Source organism: Macaca fascicularis, chromosome 16 (genome assembly GCF_037993035.2).
Source record: "Macaca fascicularis isolate 582-1 chromosome 16, T2T-MFA8v1.1".
NCBI classification, from domain to species: Eukaryota; Metazoa; Chordata; class Mammalia; order Primates; family Cercopithecidae; genus Macaca; species Macaca fascicularis.
The window spans coordinates 87,898,063-87,919,906 of record NC_088390.1 but is presented as its reverse complement, the minus strand read 5'-3'; the positions used below and the strand labels follow the sequence as shown (position 1 = coordinate 87,919,906).

Here is a 21,844-nt window from a genome sequence, read left to right as displayed (position 1 = left end):
ACGGGGTTTCATCGTGTTAGCCAGGATGGTCTCCATCTCTTGACCTCGAGATCTGCCCACCTCGGCCTCCCAAAGTGCTAGGATTACAGGCATGAGCCACCAGGCCCGACCAGGCTATAGCCTTTTTAGGATGCTCATATGTATTGCCACATTACTTTCCAAAAAGTTGTGCCAACTTATGCTCCCTGCATGTATAAGGAATCTCCTTTTCACCTAAAGTTAATCTCCATTTTGCAAAGCAGGACTCATCTTTCTGTATAAATTGAAAAATGGTAGATACTAACTTTCCCAGCATCCCTTGCTGTCAGGACTCAGTCACATGGCCCAGGCTCCACCAATCAGGTGCATCCACCTCCAACCTTCAGTTGGAAGCCTGTGGTGTCTTCACACCATAAGCAGGAGCAGCATAGAACAGGTTGTGGCAGTGAGGCTAGTGGACATCTGGTGGCTGGCATCTGTGACATCCATGCTGTTGCTGAGGGGGCTAGAGCAGCAGCCGCAGCAGCAGGACTCTTCCCTCATCCAGCTGTGCAGCAGGATCTCAGGTATTGTACCCAGCCAGGCAGCCCTTGATCTGATCCCCACTCCCGTGGGTAATCTGCGAACCTCCCCATGTCTTGTCTTTCCACCTGTGGCAGGCAGACCTGCCGCCCACCAAAATCTGCTCCCCTTCTTTCCTGCCTATGGAACTCTACTTTTTGGAGGGCTGCCAAGACCCTGGGAATGAAGCATGCTTGGCCAATGCTGTCATGACAACCTGGCTCTCTGCCGTCTCCAAATCCCTCATAGGATGCCCGATCATGGGTGGCCGTTGAGGCCTGGGGGAATCCACTGCAGGGGCTTCTAGGGCAGGTTTGTCTTTCCCTATAAAAGGGCACAGATGTGACTGGCGCTGTCTCTTCATCCTTTCTTTGTGCCTTGACTGTAGCGGTGTGTGTGGTATATGGAGTTCCAGCAGCTGCCCTGTAAACAACGTACCAAAGCCCACCTGCCAAGGATGTCGGAGCAGAGAGACTGAAGGGGTCTGGGTAGTGATGGGGATAACTCCCACCTCCAGATTTCTAGTTACACGAAAAAGAAGAAAAGCCTCCATACATTGAATCTCCTATCAGTTGGGTATTCTGCTGCTTGCATCTGAATTTATTCCTCACTAGCACCACGTTCTTACTTGGATACCCCGTGGGCCTGCCTCTGTAGATCAATGCATGTATTTGCATGAAGCTGTATGGCAAACAGAGGTTCTCACTTTTCTTTCTTTTTTTTTTTTTTTTTTTTTTTGAGACGGAGTCTCGCTCTGTCACCCAGGCTGGAGTGCAGTGGCATTATCTCGACTCACTGCAACCTCTGCCTCCCGGGTTCAAGCGATTCTCCTGCCTCAGCCTCCTGAATAGCTGGGACTACAGGTTCACGCCAGCACGCCCGGCTAATTTTTGTATTTTCAGTAGAGACGGGGTTTCACCATATTGGCCAGGCTGGTCTCAAACTCCTGACCTCGTGATCCGCCTGCCTAGGCCTCCCAAAGTGCTGGGATTACAGGCGTGAGCCACCTACTGTAATCCCAGGTACTTGGGAGGCTGAGGCAGGAGAATCGCTTGAACCCGGGAGGCAGAGATTGCAGTGAGCTGAGAATGTCCAGCTGCACTCCAGCCTGGGCGACAGGGAGCGAGACATCTCCAGGCCACCACGCTGGGAAACAGCAGAACCCAGGCGCTCCGGGCGGGCTGGATCAGAGAGCTGCGTTCTGATTGGCTGAGGCCTGGATTGCCTGAACCAATCATGATGGAGCAGAGGCCGCACTGACCCGGTTGGCTGGCGGGCGTGGGGCAGGCGCTGATGGAGGCAGGCACCCGACAAGCAGGTGGTTTTGTTCCAGGAAAGCAGCAAGTGCAGTGGTTAAGAGTGTAGATGCAGAGCCAGCCTACCTGGATTGTGTCCTGGCCCTGCCACTTAATAGCTGTGCAATCTGAGTCAAGTTATACAACCTCCTTGTGCCTCAGTTTCTTAATCAGTGTGGTGGCAGCTTCCTACCTCACCGGCAGGTTGTTAACCTGTGTAAATAAGTCCTGTTACCACCACACCCCCCACTTTCTGGTTCCTAGCAGAGACCAGAGAGTTGACCTGCATGCCCTGAGTCAGCAAATATTTACTAAGTGCCATGGTATTCCAGGCGTGTGGGTGGGTCTGCAGACAGCCCCTCTGGTGAAGGGCAGCTCCCTGAAGCCTGTAGTACTGTCTGCTGCAGGGGATGGCCCTCCTTCCATGATGGAGGAAATGCTCGTGTGGGCAGAAGTGCCCTGGAAGGTGAGCGTGTGGCTTCTGATACATGGGAGGGCCAAGAATTTTCTGGGCAGAAGGAACACCATGTGCAAATGAATGAGGGGAGGACCAGACAGCTGACTCCTGCCAGGGACCAGATAGCTTGGGCCTGCAGCCCCCAGGATATGGAGACATGGAGAGGAGGGTGTTTGGGCTCCATCCATCCCAGGGCTATGGCCACAAATGCGGGGCTTCACCTGATGTCCTGGGTCAGAAAAGGAGAGCTGCGCAACTCTGAGGTCTCCTCTCTCCCTCCTCTTCCCTGTGTTTTCTTTTTTTTTTTTTTTTTTTGAGACGGAGCCTTGCTCTGTCCCCAGGCTGGAGTGCAGTGGTGCGATCTCAGCTCACTGCAACCTCTTCCTCCGACTTCAAGCAATTCTCTTCAAGCCTGGCTAATTTTTTGTATTTTTAGTAGAGGGGGTTTCACCATGTTGGCCAGGATGGTCTCAATCTCTTGACCTTGTGATCCGCCCGTCTCGGCCTCCCAAAGTGTTGAGATTACAGGTGTGAGCCACCACGCCTACCTCCCCCCTCTTTATTTTCTTTTCTTTCTCTTTCTCTCTTTCTTTCTCTTTCTTCCTTTCTTTCTCTCTCCTTCCTTCCTTCCTCTCTCTCTCTTTCTTTCTTTTCTTTCTTTCTTTTTCTTTCTTTCTTTCTTTCTCCTTCTCTCTCCTTCCTTCCTTCTTTCTTTCTCATTCATTTGTTCTTTCTTTTTTGAGACAGGGTCTTTCTCTGTTGCCCAGGCTTGAGTGCAGTGGTGTGATCACAGCTCACTGCAGCCTGGAACTCCGTGGTCCGAGTGATCCTCCTGCATCAAGCCTCTGGCATAGCTGCGTCTACAGGTGCGCACCACCCTCAGTAACCAGATGCCCAACCCTCGGTAACAAAGTGAAAAAAGGCAGTCTTGGGGATGTGATCAGGTCCCACTGAAGCCACAGTCGACAGAACCCTTTTCTTTTCTTTTCTTTTCTTTTCTTTTTTTGTTTTGAGACGGAGTCTCGCTCTGTCGCCCAGACTGGAGTGCAGTGGCCGGATCTCAGCTCGCTGCAAGCTCCGCCTCCCGGGTTTACACCATTCTCCTGCCTCAGCCTCCTGAGTAGCTGGGACTACAGGCGCCCGCCACCGCGCCCGGCTAGTTTTTTGTATTTTTTTTAGTAGAGACGGGGTTTCACCATGTTTGCCAGGATGGTCTCGATCTCCTGACCTTGTGATCCGCCCGTCTTGGCCTCCCAAAGTGCTGGGATTACAGGCTTGAGCCACCGCGCCTGGCCCAACAGAACCCTTTTCAGAAGGTGGGAAGGAACCCAAGGAAGGGTCGCCCACACTCGGAGTGGCTCAGTGGGGGAGGGGGAGTGGCCCAGCTGCTGTTGATCCTGAGTCTCTGACATCTTCTTTGTCACTGCCTGGAGATTCAAAGTCCTCACGGAAGCATCAGATCCACGCCTGGCTGTTTTATTTTTTAAATTTTCTGTAGAGACGGGGTTTTACTATGTTGCCCAGGCTGGCTCCATCCTCGGCCCCAAAGTGCTGGGATTACAGGCTGAGCCACTCCCCGGTATTTATAACCAGCTCCTCTTAGGTGCCTGGCTGCACCTGCTCCTGCTGCTGCTTTAGCAGTGCATTGGCCCTCTACTGCTGTGTAACAAATTACTCCAAAACATAGGGGCTTACAGCAAGCAGCTATCATGTCTCAGCAGCTGAGGCACAGGAAGCAACTCACCTGGGTGGTCTTCCACGAGGCTGCATGCCGGGCTGGAAAATCCACTTCCAAGCTTTTTCCCCTGGCTGTCGGCAGAGAGTGAGTTCCTCCCCATGTAGAGGAAGGGAAACGAGAGATGGCACGGGGTGGGGGGGCGGGGGGGGCGGGGAGAGAGGTGGGGGAGAGAGGGAGAGAGGGAGAAGGAGAACCAGGACGGAAGCTGCTGTGTGCTGTGTCTCTCTAAACTGGCCTCCTGGCGCCTCTGCCCTGCTCTACTGATTACACAGACCCTCCCTTGGTGGGGTGTGGCCGACAGGAGGACAGAGGTTCGGGCCTGCGGGCCCTCTGGGAGGCTACCCACCCTGGATGGCTGCTGCTCTGCTGTGTGTGTGTGTGTGTGTGTGTGCACACGTGCTCCGGCCTGTCTGTGTTTGTTTTAGTAGCTAGTCGGTGTTGCTATTAAGATGTCTCAAGTCCACTTGGAGCAGATTGAGGGTCACGCTTAGAAAGCGGAATGTGGTTCCTCTGAATCCCTTCTTGGGAGGTCCCGAGCTCAGATGGCCTCTGCCCGTCCAGAGTAGACAAAGAATTCTTATGGAAGCTGCCTTCGGATTTATTTTTGAACACACTCATATTTGCTGTGAATAACTCCCTTTTTTGTGATGCTCCCAGATCCTGACTGTCCTGGCGATGTAGGCAAACGAATGAGCAGCATCCAAACTGTCCCCATGAGCTGAGGTCACAGCCTCGTCAGGCCCCAGGAAGGGGCAGTGCCTCTACCCCCACCTGGCCCCCAGCCCCCTGTAAGGCATGGAAGAGAGTGCAGGGGGCAAGGTCATGCAGTCCTGATACAGGTCCCAGACGGATGGGCGTCCCAGGCTTCAGACAAGTCACCTGTCAAGGACAGCATTAGTGACGTCCCAGCACCAGAGAGTGGCCCCAAGCCAAACCGAGGAGGGTCTGGGAGCCGGGGACATGGGTCTTCAGCGTGGGGAACTCATTACATCAGCCACTCGAGGGTCAGGAAATAATTTGTCACTCTCTGCCCCGTGTGGCCTCTGTGGAAATCAAACAAGCAGTGTTGCCCATTTTTAAAGATAAATTAATGCATCAATATAAAAAACGTCAGGCAGCGATGTGGAGGGGGCAGGCAGACGGGGCTGTGATTTATTGGCCCTTTAAGGAGTGTTTCTGGGGCCACTCTGGCTTCCTCCTGCCACCTGCAGGGTGCCCAGGGACCCCTCCACCGAGGTCATGAGCCAAGCCACCCACCCCAACTGGGGGGCCCCTGACCAGGCTGAAGGGCCACATGCCCTCGAGCTGGTGACTCAGAAACATCCAGTATTAACTGCACTGGGACAGAGAGACAGGCAAGGAGCTGGGGCAGGAAGGAACAGTCCTGGCCCTGGAATAGGTCATAGGCCTGTGCTGGGGCTGAGTGCTCCTGCGTCCTCACACTGAGGGGCTTCTCCGGGCCTAGCCGCAGTGAGGCTAATGGGGTCCCCAGGGGGCTGTGGCTCCTGATTCCTTGGCACGAATAGGTGCCCTGCAGGCTCAGATGATCCCCCAGGGCTGTGCCCTCCCTCCCTGAGGGCACCTTGCCAGCATCCCCACCAACACCCAGGACCACCCTGGTCCATGTTTGCCAGTTCGGAAGGTGAGAAATGACACTTCCTGGCTGTGTGAATTTGCATGTCTTTGGTTTTTGGAGGGCGTGAGCTTCTTTCCATTTGTTTGGGGCCATTGTGAATGTCCGCTCAGTCTTTGCCTGTTTTCTATGGAAGGGTCCCCATTTCCCTTGCCGACGGATGCAGCCCTCTGGCAGCTGAACTGGTGGCGTTCAGCGGTGCTCATGCGTGCTTTAGCTGTGGTACATGCGGGTGAGGAGGGCTGACGCTGGCCTGGAATCTTATGGGGCATCTGCAGCTGCAGCTTTGTTGTCAGAAAATGCTTAGAGAGGCCTCCTGGGAGCCAGGCAGGATGCGGCAGGAAACAGAGGGGCAGAAAGAGCTCAGGTCCTCAGCAGCCGGGAAGGGGGCGCCAGCTACCAGAACCCAAGCAGGAATTGGGCTTGAGGGGAATGAGGAGTGGGAGAGGGGACTGAACATTTAGACAGGGGTGTGGGGGCCCTCTGAGAAGACATGTGAGCAAAGATTTGTGGGAGGACATGGGGGCGCCTAGAGCAAGAAGAGCAGTCCTCAGAGGGATGGGCACGCAGAGGCCCCGGGGCGAGCACAGCCTGGGTGCATTCCAGGAGCTGCAGGGAGGCCAGGTCAGCGCCGGGGGGGCTGGGGCAGGGGGCCAGGCTAGCTGGGGGTCTGTGGGTTCCGGGAATGCTTTGGCTTCTGCTCTGAGTGCTGGGCGTGTAGACTGTCAACTCTCCAGGTGCAGGGCAGACAGGTGGTATGAGGCCCAGTTTGCCAGAGCATGGAGCTCCAAGCCTTGTGACCCAGAGGTTTACATGCTGGTGAGAACCCTGGGTCCGCAGGCCAGAGTTGGCTCCTCTGCAGAGCTCCTGGTCGGCCCGCCTCTGCCCTTCTCTCCAGGACCTGGGGGTCCTGCTCTACAGCCAGGCGGCCCTTGGGGAGCAAAGATCCGCGCCAGTGAGAATCTAACATATCCCCAAGCCCCCACAGCAACAAGGGTTGAGGGATCAAAGGACGGTCGGGATGGTGGGAGGTGGCAGTGGCCTTGGTTGGGGCGGGGGCGTGCTGCTGACTTTAGTGCTCTCCCGTTACTGCATAGGGGTGAACTGCTTGCCAGCCCCCACCCGTGTCTCTCTGCAAAGTGCTCCTGGCATCAAGCTGGGCTCCCCGGCGGCTCAGCCTCCATGTTCTCCTCTGGGCAAGGGGAGTCCTGGGCCAGTGCCCGCTGTCCAGCCTCGCTGTGCCCCGCAGCCCATTCCCTTTCCTGGAGACCCTGAGAGGCCTGGAGGGCCCAGGCGTCGGGGTCGGGTCAGTAGGCTGCCCAGGTCAGTTGAGGCCCGGTCAGTGCGAGGGGTTTTGTCGGAACCAAGGCCGCGGCTACCTGAGGACTTTGTGCAGAGCTCCGCTCGGGCCACCTGGGGGGGCCGAGGCTGGGAGACCCGCAGGGCCCCCTAGCAGCGCCCTCTGCCCCCTTAGCGACCTCTCCCAGACCAAGGTAGGGCCGGAGGGGACAGTGCCCGAGGGCAGCGGAGCCGGAAACTGGAGCGGGCACAACCCGGCCCCGGAACATCCCGGCGGCCCCGGGGCCTTTAGAGCCCGCGAGGGGCCGTCTCCTCGGGCGCGATGGGGCCTGGGCTCTCAGCCTTCCCGCCGACCTCGGGAAAAGCCCCCCAGCCTCTCCACCCGGCAGCTGGAGGAGGCCCGTCCGGGGTTGGGGACAGCGCGATAGACCCGCCTGGGGCTAGGCCGAGGGCTGGGGGTCGCGGGCCGCGGGGAGCGCATGTATGAGACGCTTTTCCCGGCCCGCCGGGAGGCAGGACGGCGCCCCGACTCCAGAAGCCTGCGCTGCGTCCGTCCGCAGACCGCCGGGGAGGGCCGAGTGCGCACGCGCCTGACGCTGTCCCCACCTCGCGCCCTGTGATTGGCCCGGGCGGCCGCGCTCTCGGCCAATGGGTGCGTGGCTTCTGGCTCGCCGCGGGCCTCTGGGGCTAGGGGCGGGGAGGGTCAGTCTCCGGCCGGGTCTCGCGGCCTGGGGAGGCCTGCGCCGGCCCGCGGGGTCGTACCTTCAAGCCGCCCGCTGCCGCTCCGGAGACGAGGCCAGCGAGTCCGTGATCCCGGCCGCCCCCAGTAGTGAGCCCGTGCGCAGAAGCGCCGGCAGAGAGACGCGGAGCCCCGTCCCACCTGGCCGGGCCTGCCCCTCGCAGGGCCTCCCCGTCGACCCCCGGCCAGCCCCGCTCTCCCTGCTCCCATCCTGCGGGTCAGAAAAACAGTGCTTGACTGGAGGGGGCCCGTGTCTGTCGTCCCAGCCACTCGGGAGGCCGAGGCGGGAGGACCGCTTGAGCTCGGGAGGTGGAGGCTACAGTGAGCTGTGATTGCGCCGCTGCACTCCAGCCTGGGCCATAGAGCGAGATCCTGTCTCTAAACAAAACAAAACAACAGTGCTTAGAAAGCAAACAAGCCTGTTGCCAAAAACTATCCACAAAAATTAGCAGTGGTCATCTCTAGGTGGTGGGGTTGGAGGTAAATAAAAAATATTGTGACTGGGCATGGTGGCTCACAGCTATAATCCCAGCACCGCAGGCAGGAGTTCGATACCAGCCTGGCCAACATGGTGAAACCCCCATCTCTACTGAAAATACACACACGGCCGGGCGCGGTGGCTCAAGCCTGTAATCCCAGCACTTTGGGAGGCCGAGACGGGCGGATCACGAGGTCAGGAGATCGAGACCATCCTGGCTAACACGGTGAAACCCCGTCTCTACTAAAAAAATACAAAAAAACTAGCCGGGCGAGGTGGTGGGCGCCTGTAGTCCCAGCTACTCGGGAGGCTGAGGCAGGAGAATGGCGTAAACCCGGGAGGCGGAGCTTTCAGTGAGCCGAGATCTGGCCACTGCACTCCAGCCTGGGCGACAGAGCAAGACTCCGCCTCAAAAAAAAAAAAAAAAAAAAAAAAATACACACACAAACACACACACACACACACACACATTAGCCGGGCGGGCGTGGTGGTGCGCACCTGTAATCTCAGCTACGCAGGAGGCTGAGGCAGGAGAATCACTTGAGCCTGGGCAAGGTGGAGGTCACAGTGAGCCGAGATCGTGTCACTGCACTCCAGCCTGGGTGACAGAATGAGACCCTGTCTCAAAAAAAAATTTTTTTTTTCCATCTCTGTGAATTATTTCAGTCAGTGTTAGAATATTGTTTGTATGAAAATATTGCTTTTGGGCTGGGCGATGTGGCTCACGCCTGTAATCCCAGCACTTTGGGAGGCCGAGGTGGGCGGATCACGAGGTCAGGGGATTGAGACCATGCTGGCTAACAGGGTGAAACCCTGTCTCTACTAAAAATACAAAAAATTAGCTGGGCATGGTGGCGGGTGCCTGTAATCCCAGGTACTCGGGAGGCTGAGGCAGGAGAATTGCTTGAACCTGGGATGCAGAGACTGCAGTGAGTCGAGATTGTGCCACTGCACTCCAGTCTGGGTGACAGAGTGAGACTCCGTCTCAAAAAAAAATAAAAAAAATAAAAAAAATTGGCCGGGCACGGTGGCTCAAGCCTGTAATCCCAGCACTTTGGGAGGCCGAGACGGGCGGATCACGAGGTCAGGAGATCGAGAGACGATCCCGGCTAACACGGTGAAACCCCGTCTCTACTAAAAAATACAAAAAAAAATAGCCGGGCGAGGTGGCGGGCGCCTGTAGTCCCAGCTACTCGGGAGGCTGAGGCAGGAGAATGGCGTAAACCCGGAAGGCGGAGCTTGCAGTGAGCTGAGATCCGGCCACTGCACTCCAGCCTGGGTGACAGAGCAAGACTCCGTCTCAAAAAAAAAAAAAAAAATTGCTTTTTAAAAATGAAAGCTGTGTAACAAGAACGATAATAAAAACAGTAAGTGTTGGTGAGGATGTGGAGAAATTGGAGCTCTCACACAATGCATGCGCTGTGAAAAACACTTTAGTGGTTCTCAAAGAGCAGAGGGTAGAATTACCCAGCAGTTCCACGCAGTCACACACCCAGAGAACTGGAGGCAGGATACACGAACAGTGTCCTCAACACGGGTTATTCCAAATGTTGACAACGATACTCACCACAGAGAAAAGGTGGAAACGACCCATGTGTCCATCCATAAATGGAGTAATAAATGTGGTCCCTCCATACAATGGACTATGATTTAACCTTAAAAAGGAAGGAAATTCTGACGCACACCACACACAGATGGCCTGAAAACATTATGCTAAGTGAGATGAGCCAGTCACAAAGGACAACTTCTGTCTGATTTCACTTATAAAACATCTAGAATAGGCAAGTACAGAAATAGAAAGTAGGTAAGAGGTTGCCAGGGGCTGGGGAGGGAGGGCAAGGCCAGGGGCCGGGGAGGGAGGGCAAGGCCAGGGCCCGGGAAAGGGCAGCAATGCTTCACCAGGTGTGTGCCTAACAGTTCTCAGTCCCACTGGGAGAGCTGCGAGGGAAGGATGGCTCATTCGGCATGCACGCACAGAGGTGGCTCCAGTACAGAGAGGGCCCTGAAATGCTGTGCTCCTCCCAGGACACACAACTCCAGGTGACGGGGATAACACGCGACACAGCTCCTGCATCGATGCTCCCCCAGCTGCTGCCCTGATGCTCCCCAGTTCCTGCCTGGCTGCTCCCCTGGCTCCTGGCCGGGATGTTCCCCCAGGTCCTGGCCTGTTGCTCCTCAGCCCCTGCCTGGCTGCTCCCCCAGCGCCTGCCTAGGTTCTCCCCTATCTCCTGGCCTGATGCTCCCCAGTTCCTGCCTTTGTGCTCCCCCAGCCCCCCGAACCCAGTGTGCGCCTTCCCTCTGGCCAGGCCCCCTTCGGGACTCAGGCGGGAACCGAGCTGGCTTTCTCCTCCCAACCGGAGCAGCTCCCTCTGGTTCCCAGGTTGCCTGCCCATCCAGCTGGGAACACCGGCCTTGCGGGGAGGGACGGGGGCGCTCACCACGAGGCGGCCGCACAGGGTGCGAAGGGATCCCAAGGCCCACCCAGGAGGAGCTCCTGGCTTTCAGTTGCCGGCTGCGCGCGCTGCCCACGCGGCCACGCTTGGGGCCTGGCGGGCGGCCGCCATCCCGTTCACGGTCGCTGGAGGGCGCCCCCGCACCGCTCCTGCCTGCTGGTTCCCGCGGGAGGGCGCCTGTGGCGGGCGCCGGAGGTTGATCTCCCGGTTCACGCCAGGATTGCGAACCGGCGGCTAGAGCGGGAGGCCGCAGAGGCGAGTTCAGATCGCGGTCCCGGCCCACCTGGCAGCGACTTCCTGTCTCGCGGCTGCGCTGCAGGTCTTCAGGTTGGCGTGAAAATGCAGAAACGGTCCCTTGGACTAAGTCACGGACGTTCGCTTCTCACAGTGCCGCGTGCCTGCCTGCAGACAACCGAGCCACGCACGCCGAGGCCACCCCACCGCCCGGAGCCTGAATGCGCCGGCCCAGACCTGCAGCCCCCTCGGATCCTAACACCTCTGCACCGCAGCGCATGTGTGGGGGTCCTCAGCCCGCGCCATCCAAGCAAGAACCAAGAAGAGCGCGAGCGCCGCGCCTTCCCCCACCCTCTGCCCTGCGCCCCTGGCTGGCGGTCCCTCCTGCAGCAGCTGGGCCTGGAATTCGGGCTGCGGAAGGGGCTGCACCCACGCAGGGCTCACGCCATGAATGTGGGCGCTGGGAGGGTCTCCGCCCTTTCCAGTCCTGGTTCCCGGCTGTTTCCTGGTGCTGCCCAAGAAGCAGGTTCCTCGGCCAAACCAGCCCCTGTCCTGGTGCCTGCCAGTGCCCTCAGCCTGCGGGCCTAGGGGCCAGAATGCTGGCGGATGGGCAGGCCCTGACCACGCTGTCCTCCCTGGGAGCTTGCTGGTGAGACGCTCCTCTGCCTCAGGGGGCCCAATAATGGTCACCTGACATGAAGGGACAGAGGTGGTCTGTCCAGGGTGACGGTGACCACTAACTATCCTGGCATGTGACGGAGCCCAGGCCCTGGGCAAGCGCCATGCTGAGAGGGGCTGGCCGCCCGCTGCCGGTGGCCTCATTCAGGAAACCTCACTCCCCTGAGCAGCAGCTGGAGGAGAGGCGGCGGCACTGGACCTCTGGGGACGGATTAGAGGGGTGGCCCTGTGGCCTTGCTTGGGCAGGAGGGACGCTGCAGCAGCTGCTGGAGCTCCCGGGCAGGGGCTGTCCCTCGGTCAGCTGGGTCACAGAGCAGCCGGCGCCTGCGTCATTCTCAGCCTGCCCAAAGGGGAGGCTTCCGCTCCAGGTGGGTGACCCTGGGCCCTTGCTATTACCCCCACAATGTTTCCTCTTTCCTCTCCGCCTCCTCCAGCCTCCCCGGGCAGCCTCCTCTCTCTCTCTGGTGGAGCCTTCCAGCTTCCGGAGGCCTCCTTGTGAAAGCAATAAAATGCCTTTGAAAGGAGGCTGAGGTGTCTTGGGAGCTCCGGTGCCTCAAAGGGTCACAGGGCTGGGGGCTGAGAAACCCAGAGGTGGCTGGGTAGGAGACACAGGCCTTGGCGTGCTTTCAGGGGACACACAACAGGGACAGTCCCCACTGACTTTCCTCCCACTCCACCTCCACTAGCTCACCTCCCTCTTGTCAACACGGGGGTCTCCTGCCCTGGAACATCCAGGGAAAGAGGTGCTTCTGAACCCCGCCTGGGGAGACAGACGCCCTCAGGCTGTCCTCTTGGCTCCACTCCCCTCTTCCCTCCTGTTCACTGCTCCCAGCCACCCCGATGGGGCCTGTTTAATTGATTCAATTTGTTCAACAGTAAAAACACTCCACAGATGTCAGCCTCCCAGCACCCCACCCCTGGGGAGCTGCAGACACCTGCCAAGGCTCTGGGGCTGGGAGTCCTTCCATGGGCCACTAACACCAGGATTTGGGGGAGGCCTCTGGGCCTGGGAGCTCGCGCGGGTGCCCCCGCTCACCAGAGCAGTGCAGCCACTTCAGCCCAGGGACTGCTCCTGCTCTGTCAATGGCACCAGCGGCGTTCTGAACAGTGATCTGACGCAAATGTGTCATTCTGAAGGGTTTAATGTTTTTAGACTCCCAGGTCTGGGAGGATGACCTTGAAGATGACCCCCGTTTTGGTCAAGCTGCCATCCCAGGCCCAGGCCACTGTCAGGGTCTCACCTTCTTCATCAACCTGGGCTTCGGGGGTTTTCCAGGTAATAAGTGTTGGGAGGGGGACTGGGGGCTCCCAGGGTCCTGATCCTGTCCCCTGCAGGGGAGAGGCCCCTCGCCTACAGATTGGGGGCCCTGTGTTCACAGCTTTAGCGCGGTGGCCCGTCCTACTCCCAGGGATGTGTGTGGCTACAGTGGCGCTGGGAGATGCTCTCAGGTGTTGTCTAAGGGAAGACGTGGGCCTGGAGGTCAGGAGACCCAGGCTGAACCCCTGACACCCCGGCCCGGATCACAGCCCTTTCCCTGTGAAGGTCCCTGGTCCCTGGGGTCACCACTTTCCACCCCAGAGGGAGGCCCCTGCTATGGACTGATTGGTTGGTTGAGTGACTGAAAAGGGGGACGGTTTAGGGAGCATTTGCACAGCTGGCCAGGCTGTGGCTGTGGGGGCCTCTGCCCACCCCCATCCAGCCCCACCGTGGACGAAGACGCCCCAGCCGTGATTAGGAGAAAGCTCACCCTGAAAACTGTCCCAGGTTAGGGTTACCTGGACACCTGCCTCTCCGGCTTGGGGGTCTCTCTCAGGCAAGATCAGGCCTGTCTATCATTGGCTTAGATTTTAGGAAGGTCCCAAGCTAATTTGCCAAGGGCTGCGCTTCTCCATTAACTCCCAGGACACAGGCAGAAGACGAGGGGAGGGAAACTGAGGGACGGAGATGAAAGCGCTTGTCCCAGCGCTTCAGGCGCTGGGCCCTGGCGGCTGTGAACAAGCTGGGGGTGGGGCGTCGGGCCGCGCCCCCGCCCCCTCCCGACCCCCAGCGCGGACCCCGGCTCCGGGGCGGGGGCGCTCGCAGTCGCGCGAACCCCGGGGTGCGGAGAGAACAAAAGGGGCCCCGCCCCCTCCCCCGGGCCGGCCCGTCGCAGCCAATCGGCGCCGCCGCTACCTCCTCTGCTCTCTAATTGGCTGTGCGGCGGCCAATCGGGTGCGGGGACCGCCAGCTCGTGCGGCCCCACGTGGGGCGGTGCGCGCGGCTGTTCGCGGACCGCAGCGGGCGGGGCGCGTGGTTCGGTCGCGCGCTGCGCGCCTCGCGCCACCTCCAGCCGTCCCTGCCGTCCCGAGGCCGCCAGCGAGCGGCGCCGTGGTTTCGGGCGCGCGGGGCTCGGGGCCATCGCCGGGAGCTGTGCGGTTCCCGGCTCGGAGGCGCTGGGCCGGCGTCGCGGCTGCCCCCTGCCCACGCTGGAGGTGAAGCGAGCGGCGCTCAGGGACCAGGAGCGAAGGCAGTGCCACCTGGCGAGACTGGGAGGCCGAGGTGGGCTGTGGAAGGAAGAGGCGGGCCTGCAGCTGGTGGTGGTGGGATCAATTCATTCATTGATTGAGTCCGTCATTGACACCTCCTACTCCAGGGCCCTGGGGACACAGACAGCGGTGGCCCCAGCGGAGGCTTGGGGGCTCGCCTCCCCCCAGTTTCCATTAGTCTCCCCTCCAAACTACTCCAAGTGGAACGTACAACCATGTTTTTTGATATGGGCAATTGACACACTCTTACATTTTTATGGCACCCTCAGACAGGGTATTTGAGGAGAGTTGAATAAATGGAAAATATGTGAATTAAAGGAGAGCTGTGCAGTACCCAGGGCCAGCAACAAAGGGGAGCTGTTACCCCCTGAGACCTGGAGGGCAGCTACAGCCATAGGAGAGGCCGTCTCCAGGAGCCGTGCCCTTGGAGAGGGACACAGCGACCCGGCAGGGAGGAGCTGCTGCTGTACACTGACCTCATCCCTCCTGCCTGCTTGGTTCGTCTGCCGGCTGCGCATTGGTTGAACTAGGTTGGAGGCCAGGGAGCAAGGAGGCCCCATGGATCCTGTACCTGCAGTCAGCTTCCTGGGACACAGAGCGGGGGCTGGGGTGGGGCAATGGGAAGGTGTCCAGCACCTGTTTTGAGGTGTGAATAAAAGCATCATGGAAAATGTTGCTGTTTTGCTTTGTTTTGTGGATGTGTAGCCCATGTAGAGGCAGCCTAAGATGGGGCAAGGCCAGGCTGGGCCCCGCCTCTTGCAGATCCACTAGGACCCACCCACCCCAGAGCCAAGGGGAACTTCCCTGGAGGGCCTCCCATCCCGTAAGTGATGAGTCACAAAACCAGGCAGGACTGTGGACGAGGAATGCCCCGTGTCAGTGCGCGTGCACGGTGCTGTTCAGTCGCCTCTTCCTGGGGGTCCTCCCGGATGCTCTGATGCTTGCCGATCTTAGCAGCTCTCACAAGCCACTGCTGGGACCCTAATTCCCCAGGGCAAGGACTGATCCTGTTCACTGTTGCCCCTTCGTGGGGCCTGCATCTGGAAGGACAATGAATCTGCCTGGGTGAGGCCTGAGACGGGGGGTCCCTCTGAGGCAGGGGACGTTTATTTACTCACCAAACCTTCTCAGGGGAGCCTTTCTTTGCCAGGTTGGGCTCAGCCCCGGGGAGCCCAAGGAAGAAAGGATGTAGTCCAGACTTGGAGACGTCTGTGGCCCAACAGTGAAGCCATGCACAAGTTCCTGATAATGTGACTTGGGCCCAGGTCCCCTGAGAGGCTCAGCAGGGGAAGGACTCTTGGATAATGAGGACGAGAGAGGGGGTGGCACTTGAGGTGGCTTTGAAGGGCAAGGAGGAGTAGGAGTGGTGGAGAAGCTGAAGAAAAGCAGGGAGCAAGGAGGTGCCACCATGGGGATCAAGGACGTGGCGTCCGGGGGAGTGTGGCTGTGCACAGCTGGGCCTCTGCCTTTCGGGCATCAGGAGGCCAGGGCGAGGCACCCCGTCCCTGGCTTCTCTGCCTGTGGTATGGCGATGATGATAGGGTTGTTGGGAGGGTGAGGGGATGTAGGTGACGTGCAGCACAGTGTCTTGGTAATTACAGGCTTGATAAATATACGTGAGCTGTCATTATAAGCATTCGTTGCAGTTGAGGAGGTGGTGGTGGGCTTGGCCGGAGTGAGTGAGCTGCCTGTGGGGGGCTGTGAGGTTAGCGCGAGGATGGCCCTCTTTCAGGGATGTGGAGGCTGCCTCTCATTCCTGCAGCGCATGTGGCAGACATCACTAATCCATCAGCCGCTCTCTCCCACGGAGCCCAGCGGTGGCCTCAGGCCCTCAGCTCATTCTCCAGGCAGCCCCTGCTAATCAATCACAGCTGGCATACAGATGGCCCTGCCTGCCATCTCCGATTCCACTGAAATCAAAAGCTGGGATCTGGGCTGGGTGTAGTGGCTCATGTCTGTAATCCCAACACTTTGGGAGGCCAAGGTAGGAGGATTGCTTGAGCCCAGGGAGGTCGAAGCTGCAGTGAGCCGTGACTGTGCCACTGCATTCCAGCCTGGGGAATAGAGGGAGACCCTGTCTCAAAAAATAAAATAAAATAAAAAAGTTGGGATTTAATGGCTGGGAACCAGAAGTGCCCCCCAACCCTGGGCCTGTTTCCCATGTGGAAGGGAGTCCTGGGCTGGTGGATGGGATTTTATTATTATTATTATTATTTTTTTTTTTTTTTGAGGCGGAGTCTCGCTCTGTCGCCCAGGCTGGAGTGCAGTGGCGCGATCTCGGCTCACTGCAAGCTCCGCCTCCCGGGTTCCCGCCATTCTCCTGCCTCAGCCTCCCGAGTAGCTGGGACTACAGGCGCCGCCACCACGCCCGGCTAATTTTTTTGTATTTTTAGTGGAGACGGGGTTTCATTGTGTTAGCCAGGATGGTCTCGATCTCCTGACCTCGTGATCTGCCCGTCTCGGCCTCCCAAAGTGCTGGGATTACAGGCTTGAGCCACCGCGCCCGGCCTTTATTATTTTTTTGAGACAAGATCTTACTCTGTTAGGCTGGAGTGGGGTGGCGTGATCTCGGCTCACTGCAACCTCTGCGTCCCAGGCTCAAGTGATCCTCCCACCTCAGTCTACCGAGTAGCTGGGACTACAGGCACACCACCATGCCCAGCTAATTTCTGTCTTTTATTTTATTTTTGAGACAGAGTCTTGTTCTGTCACCTAGGTTGAAGTCCAATGGCACAATTTCAGATCACCGAAACCTCTCCCTCCCGGGTTCAAGTGATTCTTCTGCCTCAGCCTCCTGAGTGGCTGGGACTACAAGTGTCGCCACCATGCCTGGCTAATTTTTGTAGTTTTAGTAGAGACAGGGTCTCATCATGTTGGCCAGGCTGGTCACGAACTCCTGACCTCAGGTGATCTGCCCTCCTCAGCCTTCCAAAGTGCTGGGATTACAAGCGTGAGCCACCACACCCGGCCTAATTTCTGTATTTTTTTTTTTTTTTTTGAGACGGAGTCTCACTGTGTCTCCCAGGCTGGAGTGCAGTGGCGTGATCTCGGCTCACTGCAAGCTCCGCCTCCCGGGTTCACGCCATTCTCCCGCCTCAGCCTCCCAAGTAGCTGAGACTACAGGCGCCCGCCACCACGCCCGGCTAGTTTTTTGTATTTTTAGTAGAGACGGGGTTTCACCATGTTAGCCAGGATAGTCTCGATCTCCTGACCTCGTGATCCACCCGCCTCGGCCTCCCAAAGTGCTGGGATTACAGGCTTGAGCCACCGTGCCCGGCCAATTTCTGTATTTTTTGTAGAGATGGGGTTTCGCTCTGTTACCCAGACTACTCTCAAACTACTGTGCTCAAGCAATCTGCCTGCTTTGGCCTCCCAATGTGCTGGGATTACAGGCACAAGCCACCACGCCCAGCCTGGGATCTTTCTTAGGAGTTCTTAGGAATAGAGAGGCTGGAGGGTTCAGAAGCCTGTCTCTGGAAAACAATGTCTGGCTTGAGGTTCAGGATGTGCGGGTGCCCTTGGTGCTGTCAGAACAGCCCGGACCCAAAGCCAGGGAGGGCAAGAAGGATGGCACCTGTCAGGGTTGGGGAGAGAATGGACCAGAAGGAGGTGTTGGAGTACAGGAGCACTGGACTGGGCCTGGGGACGGTGCAGAGCCCCGAGCCTCAGGGAGGGAAGCCCAGGCTATCATGAACAGGGGACAGAGGAGGAGGAACAAGGGCTGCATTGTTGGGCAGGCGGCAATTGGTGGTTACAGGGATGAGAGCGTCCTGCAGAGTCACACTCTGCATTCTCAGACCACGCCTCCTCCATCTTTATATTCTTATTAAAAATGTGGGCCGGGCGCAGTGACTCACACCTGTAATCCCAGCACCTTGGGAGGCCAAGGCAGGGGGATCACTGGAGGCCAGGAGTTCAAGACCATCCTGGCCAACATGGCGAAACCCTGTCTCTACTAAAAATACAAAAAATTAGCCGGGCGTGGTGGCGGGCACCTGTAGTCCCAGCTACTCGGGAGGCTGAGGCAGGAGAATGGCGTGAACCCGGGAGGCAGAGCTTGCAGTGAGCCGAGTTCACGCCATTGCATTCCTGAGTGAGACTCCGTCTCAAAAAAACAAAGAAACAAAAAAACGTGAAGTAGGTGCATCTTTTTTTTTTTTTTTTTTTTTTTTTTTGAGACGGAGTCTCACTCTGTCGCCCAGGCTGGAGTGCAGTGGCGCAATCTCAGCTCACTGCAAGCTCTGCCTCCTGGGTTCACGCCATTCTCCTGCCTCAGCCTCCCGAGTAGCTGGGACTACAGGCGCCTGCCACCATGCCTGGTTAATTTTTTTTGTATTTTTTAGTAGAGACGGGGTTTCACCGTGTTAGCCAGGATGGTCTTGATCTCCTGACCTTGTGATCTGCCCTCCTTGGCCTCCCAAAGTGCTGGGATTACAGGTGTGGGCCACCGTGCCCAGCCAGGTGCAACAATGTTAAACTGCAGATCACTGGACTTTCACATGCGCGCACACCCATGCAACCACCAGTGCAGTCCAGAGAACTCCCAGCTCTCAGAGGCTCCCTCATGCCCCTCCCATGCAAGCCCAGGAGCGCTCAGACACCCATCCCGGAGACTGCTCCGCCTGATCCTTAGTCCACGCCAGCGGAACTGCACAGCCGTCCTCTGTGAGGCTGGCACCTTCACGCAGCACAGTGCTGCCCTGTGTTCACTGCATCGCGGGGTCACTGCATGAGTCTGTAGTGTGTTGTAGTCCATTGTATGGATGTAACGCTTTATCTACCAAGTCTCTTGTTGACAGACATTTAGGTCATCTCCACAGTTTATGCACAGTGTTGCTACAAACGATCTAGTGTGTGTCTAGTGCCCGACAGTGGGGGTTTCTGGTGGATGTTAGCAGACACCACCAGCTCTCCAAGCCGCTACCCTGCCCGCTGCTCCCACCTGCAGTGTGGGTGGGTTCTGATTGCCCCACACGGTGCCAGCACTGGGGACTGTCTGTCCTTTCCCGTAGGCCGTTTGTGGGGTGGGGGAGACACTCCACCTCTCCATCCTTCCAACGTCCCTGTGGACGGGAGACTTACTGGGGGGCCTGCGCTACCCCCCACACAGCCACCAGTAGGCCCTGGTGGCGCTCCTGGAATGCCAGCCTCAATTCCTTCCTCATGTTTGAAACCGAGTTCAGAAAATGAAACGTGGCTGGGTGTGGGTCACTGGAAGGCCCTGAGGCCTGCAGCCTCAACGCAAGGTCAGGAAGGGGACAGAGAAGACAATGGGGTGGAAGAAAAGGGCTGGGAGGGGGACTCTGGGCATGGGGGGAGGGTAGAGAGAGGGACAGGAGTGGCTGGGCCAGGGAGGAAGGGGTGGGGAGGGTGGTGGGTCGCGGAGTCGGCACTCACCAGGATGAGACTCACCTGCCCAGCGTTGACTGGGTACCTGCCTGAGCCCAGACTCCCGGCCGGGAGCTGAGGATATAATGTGAATACCAGGCAGGGGCCCTGCCCTCACATTAGTGACAGTCCTGGGGAGGCAGCAATCAAATAAACCCACAATAAATATATAATTACAGGCTGCGCGAGAGCTCTGTGCTGTGAGAGGGGCTGGCTTGGCAGCAACATCAAGCTGAGCGTGGACCTCAACCTCAGAGACCACGGGGCCCTGGGAGTCTCAAAGGGGGGTCTCAGCAGAACAAGAGTGGGGAGAAGTGGAGAGTGGATGTTGGGTGTGGGCCGGCAGGGCTGGTGACAGAGGAGAGCCAAAGAGACTGAGGGTGGACCGAAGGGTAACCAACACAGACATCAGGATTCAATTCAGGCTCCACAGAAATACCACAGAAATAGTAGTAACTTAAGCAAGGGGGATGCTTCTTATTCTTTTACATAAGGCCTCCAGGGCCACTCTGGAGCCTCTGTCATCATCAGGAACCCAGGCTCCTCTGTCTTGTTGCTCTGCCATCCTCAACTGTGGCTTCTTTCTCATGACCCAAAATAGCTGCTTGGGCTCCAGCCATCACACCTACATTCCAACTAGCAGGAAGGGAGAAGAGCACAACCTTATGCTTAAGGATACTTTCTTCTGCACATGTCATTGCTGTTCACCCTTGTTACCCAGCACTCAGACCCATGGCTGCATCTAGTTGCAAGGCACGCTGGGAAATGTAATTTTCACTCTTAAAGGCCAGGTGCCCAGTTATGAGTTGGGGGTTTCCATTACTGAGGAAAAAGCAGGGGCAGGTACTAGGCAATATAGTTCCCCCCACCCCTGGTAACTGGAAAGGAAGAGCTGATGCTGGAGAAGAGGAGCCAGCAGGTCCAGTGCTCAGCCGCATCTCCCATGAGCCGTCCTGCTGCTGTCACTTTCCATGTCATTTTCATGGACAAGGAAATCAGGTCTCAGGAAGGCCAGTGTCCTGCCCAAGGGCCCACAGCAAGAGGCAGGCCAAGAGAAGCAGGCCCAGCTAGGAACCTTCCAGAACCTCCATCTATCTGGTGGGGAGAGGGCTCCAGACCATGAGGCCCCCACTGCTCTCTTCCCCGAGATGCTCCTCCTCCCCGGGTCCCTGGATGATCAAGGCTGTGACGTTACCACCTTAAGCAGGACACAGGTGTGGCCACAGACCCCTTCCCATCTTCCTGGAGCACAGCAGGCATGGCAGGGACCCATCACGGGGTGACCACGCTCTGGATGGCCAGGTGTGCCCAGCACTGGCAGCCTCCTGCCTCATGCAAAAACCTGGACTGATGAGAGAAGAGGCTGGACCTGCCACTGCCCTCTATCTTGGCCTCAGTACCCATTTGGGCTCAAGGATAGTGTCCTCCCCAGCAGCAGAGCTGGGCGTGATCCTCCTGCCTTGGCCTCCAAAAGTGTTGGGATTATGGGTATGAGCCACTGCACCCAGTCCAGAGCATTTTCTATGCACACACAAGGGCTGCATTCACACACACACGTGTATGGAACAGGACGGGATGTAGGTTTTGTTTTTTTTTTTGAGACGGAGTCTCGCTTTGTTGCCCAGGCTGGAGTGCAGTGGCGCGATCTCAGCTCACTGCAAGCTCCGCCTCCCGGGTTCATGCCATTCTCCTGCCTCAGCCTCCCAAGTAGCTGGGATGACAGGTGCCCGCCACCACACCCAGCTAATTTTTTTTTTTGTATGTTTTAGTAGAGACGGGGTTTCACCGTGTTTGCCAGGATGGTCTCGATCCCCTGACCTTCTGATCCGCCCACCTCGGCCTCCCAAAGTGCTGGGATTACAGGCATGAGCCACCGCGCCCGGCCTGGGATGTGGGTTTTGTGCTGCCACTGGCCCTGCTCACCTCCCTGACCGAGTGGCTGGGCTGTCACTCATACTGGATCAGTGAGGTAGACCCTGCTGATGGAGGAGCGTCCAGTCCAGTATTTTGAGGAGGTCTTTGTGTTGGGTACTTGTGGGTACTTGGGAGGGAGGGCTACCTTCCCCCTTCGTCAGGCCTCCGTTGGCCCCACCTGCCACCACAGTGTTTGTGGGATGCCGGGAACCTGGAGACGCTCAGAGCATGCACTGTCACCAGGGGTGGTGGATCCGTCACTACTCCGTGCAGGGCAGGAGCTGACAGCACCAAGACCCTTAGGATTTTAACTGATGCAATCAGCTCAAATGCCGTCAGCACAAAAGGAAGCTACGGCCGGAACTGCCTGGGCAGCGTGGGCCTCTGGGCCTCTGAGCCTCCGAGGACCCAGCTGTCATCTGGGTTCTGTCTGTCTTTACATCTGTCTCCGTGTTTCTGTCCCTCGCTCTTT

General features: G+C 58.0%; 1 long non-coding RNA gene and 1 pseudogene across 1 annotated transcript; both read left to right on the top strand.

Moving 5' to 3' along the window:
- The first annotated feature begins 386 nt into the window (after window positions 1–386).
- LOC135967794 (uncharacterized) lies at window positions 387–10,111 on the top strand. The gene is made up of 3 exons (XR_010582066.1): window positions 387–545; window positions 3,040–3,158; window positions 10,097–10,111. It is a non-coding gene; the product is annotated as an uncharacterized lncRNA (long non-coding RNA).
- Window positions 10,112–10,144: 33 nt separating this feature from the next.
- Window positions 10,145–12,069, top strand: LOC123569514 (uncharacterized; annotated as a pseudogene).
- Window positions 12,070–21,844: the final 9,775 nt, after the last annotated feature.